Consider the following 4683-nt stretch of genomic DNA (forward strand, 5'->3'; position numbering starts at 1 on the left):
GATCCTCGGCCGCCCGGCACTAGCCAAGTTCATGGCGGCGTCGCACTACGCCTACAACATGTTGAAGATGCCCGGGCCGTTGACCATCATCTCCGTCCCCTCCGACAAGAAGGATGCGCTGATTTGCGTCGACCAACTCTACCGGGAAGCAGTTGCAGCAGCTGCCTCCAAGGCACTTGCTCCTACCGCTGAAGCCCCGAGAGGGAAGAAGAAGCCTGGCAAGACCTCTCGCACCCACTCCGGCAAGCGCACCTCTTCGGAGTGTTGTGCTACCGTCGAGGACGTGCCAAAGAGCTCCACCGGCAAGAGCAAGAAAACCAGAGCTAAGCCACCGCAGACCAAGAAGGTGTCCGTTAGGGAGGATGGCACGGGAGGGGCTTTCACCATAAGCTCCACCCTTGACAACAAATAGGAAGGCGCGCTCGTCACCTTCCTACGGGCGAATGTCGACGTGTTTGCATGGCAAGCATCCGACATCCCCGGTGTTCCCAGGGAGGTGATTGAGCACCACCTAGCTGTCTGTCCTCATGCGTGGCCCGTCAAGCAGAAGGTCAGGAAGCAGGCTCTGGAAAGGCAGGAGTTCATCACAGAGGAGATCAGGAAGTTGGAAGCGGCAGGTTTGGTGAGAGGAGTGCTCCATCCGACGTGGTTGGCCAATCCGGTGGTGGTGCGCAAGGCAAATGGGAAGTGGAGGTTGTGTACCGACTACACAGATATCAATAAGGCTTGTCCCAAGGACCCCTTCCCGTTGCCGCGCATCGACCAGATTATTGACTCCACGGCCGGGTGTGACCTGTTGTCATTCCTTGACGCCTACTCAGGCTACCACCAGAACTTCATGACAAGAGAAGATGAAGAGAAGACTGCATTCATCACCCCATGTGGTACGTATTGCTTTTTACGGATGCCTTTTGGGTTGAAGAGTGCTGGCTCGACATTTGCAAGAGCGGTCCAAATTGGCTTTGAACCCCAGCTCCATAGAAATATGGAAGCATACATGGATGACATAGTGGTCAAAACCAAGGACAGGGCAACTCTTGTACAAGACCTGGAAGAGACGTTTGCCAACCTGCGCAAGGTCAACCTCAAGCTGAACCCTGAGAAGTGTGTCTTCGGCGTTCCGTCCGGCAAGCTTCTCGGGTTCTTTGTGTCGCAGCGCGGGATCGAGGCAAACCCAGACAAGATCAAGGCTATCGAGCAGATTGAGGCGCCCAAGCGGATCAAGGATGTGCGCCGGCTCACTGGCTGCGTTGCCGCCATGAGCCGATTCATCTCCAAGTCTGCCGAGCGCGCCCTTCCTTTTTTAAAATCCTGAAGAAGGCAGGCCCAATGGAGTGGACCCCAGAAGCCGAGGCGGCATTGCAGGATCTGAAGAAATACCTTTCCTCCACGCCAATACTGGTTGCGCCTAAACCACAAGAGCCGTTGCTGCTGTATCTAGCGGCAACGAATCAAGTGGTCAACGCCGCACTGGTGGCACAGAGGGAGGTCGACGAGGAGGCAGTGGCGATGGCAGGACCGGCGGATGGAAAGCCAGAGATTCCCCCGGCAGGGCCTGGTGCTGGCAAGGCAAGGCCCCCGGCAGAGTCTGACGCCATCGGGGCGGTGCCCGCACAGTCAAGTGAAGTGGTGCAGAAGAAGATGATGATGCAGCACCCGGTTTACTTTGTCAGCTCCCTCTTGCAGGGGCTAGGTCGAGGTACTCCGGTGTGCAGAAGTTGCTCTTCGGCCTCCTTATGGCCTCGAGGAAGCTGTGTCATTACTTCCAAGCCCACGAGATCACTGTCGTCACCCGCCTCCCATTGCAACGGATACTGCACAACCCAGATGCGACCGGAAGGATTGTGGAATAGGCCTTGGAGTTCTCGAGCTTTGGGTTGAAGTTTGAAAGTACCTCGACAATCCAGAGCAGAGTCTTGGCGGAGTTCATTGTAGAATGGACCTCAACGCCCGACGAAGAAATTCAAGAGACCGCTCTCCCCGGCAAGGAAGCAAGCCGCCACTGGATCATGTACTTTGATGGGGCTTTCTTGCTGCAAGGCGCCGATGCCGGTGTGCTGCTTGTCGCACCCGCCGGAGAGCACCTCAAGTATGTGATCCAGGTGCACTTTCCCAGGGAGATGTCCACAAACAACACTGCTGAATACGAGGGGCTACTTGCCGGTCTCAGGATCACGGCGGACCTCAGGGTGAAAAAGCTCATCGTCAGGGGTGATTCACAGCTTGTCGTCAGACAAGTTAACAAGGATTATCAGAGTCCGTTGATGGAGGCCTACGTAGATGAGGTGAGGAAACTGGAGGAGCGCTTCGACAGTATACAAGCAGAGCACGTTCCCCGAGCGGAGAACGACATCGCTGACTACCTGCAAAACGCGCTGCACTCAAGCTACCTGTGGAACCAGGTACCTTTTTGCTTCGGTTAACTCAACCATCCGTCGAGCCGTCAACAGAGCAGAACAAGCGGAGGAAGTCAGGCCCCGGCAACTACTTTCCAGCCGAGCTCCCAGGTTGCCGGCAAGGGTGTTGCCACGGATCCTGAGCCTGCCGAGGGACGGCTAGCTCCGGCAGGGCGCCAAGCCCTGGCCGTAGAGACGGCTGCCCCCATGGAGGAAGAGATGCCTTTGGTCCTTGCCGTCGAGCCCCAGGCTCCAGCATGGGCACGACATACCATCCATTTCCTCCAGACAGGGGAACTTCCTGAGGAGCAGGAAGAAGCGAATAAAGTAGCCCATCGGTCTGCCTTGTAACAGTTCGCCGATGACGTCCTGTACAGAAGAAGACCGAACGGTGTGAAATTGAAGTGCATCTCCTGGGAGGAAGGACTGGAGCTGTTGGCAGAGATACATGGAGGCATATGTGGCTCCCACATAGGGTCAAGGGCCCTTGCCGGCAAGGTATTCCGGCAAGGCTTCTTCTGGCCCACCGCCCTCCAGGATGCAACAACACTTGTAACCAAGTGTGAAGCGTGTCAGTTCCATTCAAAGAAGCTTCATCAACCAGCTCAAGCCCTTCAAACAATCCCTCTCTCCTGGCCATTTTCGGTCTGGGGGCTCGACATACTGGGCCCCTTCCCTCGTGCTGTCGGGGGCTTTGAGTACTTGTACGTTGCAATCGACAAGTTCACAAAGTGGCCGGAGGTGGAACCGGTGAGGAAGGTGATAGCACAGTCAGCCGTCAAGTTCTTCAAGGGACTAGTCTGCCGTTTTGGTGTGCCAAACAGAGTCATCACTGATAACGGCACGCAGTTCACAAGCCACACCTTCATGCAATACATTCAAGACCTCGACAGCAAGGTCTATTTTGCTTCCGTGGCACACCACCAGAGCAACGGCCAAGCAGAGACGGCAAATGCTAAAGTGTTGCGAGGCCTGAGAACGAAGACCTTTGACAAGCTGCACAAGAGTGGAAGGCGCTGGATTGATGAGTTGCCGACGGTTCTTTCGTCGATCAGGACGACGCCAAATCGAGGCACCGGCCAGACACCCTTTGCCCTAGTATATGGGGCAGAAGCAGTTCTCCCCACGGAACTCATGTACGGGTCACCTCGGTTGCTTGCTTATGCTGAGCTTGAGCAAGAGCAGTTGCGGCAAGATGACGCAACGCTCCTTGAGGAAGATTGTCTTCGGGCGGCTGTGAGAGCAGCACGCTACCAGCAGGCCTTGCGCCGCTACCATAGCCGCAAGGTCCATGCCCGAAGCTTTGAGGAAGGCGACCTTGTTCTTCGGCGCGTTCAGTCAGCCAAGAATTCCAACAAGTTGACGCCGAAGTGGGAAGGCCCTTATCGGGTAATACGAGTCACCAGGCCCGGCGCAGTCCGCCTGGAGACCGAAGATGCTGTCCCAGTGAGCAACTCCTGGAACATCGAGCATCTTCGCAAGTTTTACCCATAAGGCGCGGCTTGTCGGGCCTCCCGGCAAGCCACCTTTTGTACAAGCTTTGCCGGCAAGGCATGTAACCCTCTGTACAAAGCCAGGTGCAGACCCTGAGCATAAATAAACGAAGCACTGGTGCCCTAAGTTATAGCATGCATGCTAGGTTAAGTCTCTTCCTCGGTTAGAGTTGATAGTGCTTAGCGGTGACTAACCCCTAGCCTAGAGGTCGAGTGTGCGTATTTCTATCTTCTTTGGTTCGCAGGGCACGCGGACATGTCTCCTGAGCCGCTTGGGAGAAAGAGGATGGACCGGCGCTCCGTCCTCGGCAAGCCAGGATCGCCGGGGGCTGAAGACACAAGGATCCAACCACGGCAAGCCAAGGTTGCCGGGGGCTGCGGATTCAGATAAGTCTTTTATCCCCTGTTATGCACTTCCGTATAGAACTGGGACATATGAAACCTCGTTTATATTCTTAAAACCACCGTGCTCCCCTTTTCCTGTACCCAAGAGCTATCCCCTGGATCGGAACTTGGTCATAGTCGCGGTGGCAAGAGAAATGAACGAGGGGCCTAACCCTGCTTCGCCCCTGCCTCTGCCAAGAGCGTGAGAATGGTCGACCAAAGCGGGGGGACGGCAAGGCCGGTTGCCGGGCGACAATGTTTATCTTAAAAATAACAAGGATTCATCCTTGGCATGGGCCTCGCTCACGCACAAAGGACCCGGCAAACACCCTTTCTCATTAAAAACATCCCATACAGGTACAGTTCATACGAAATTACAAACATGAGCAAGGGGATTACAAGTCTTAAAT

This window comes from Triticum aestivum, chromosome 5D (assembly GCF_018294505.1).
Source record: "Triticum aestivum cultivar Chinese Spring chromosome 5D, IWGSC CS RefSeq v2.1, whole genome shotgun sequence".
In the NCBI taxonomy this organism is placed as follows: Eukaryota; Viridiplantae; Streptophyta; class Magnoliopsida; order Poales; family Poaceae; genus Triticum; species Triticum aestivum.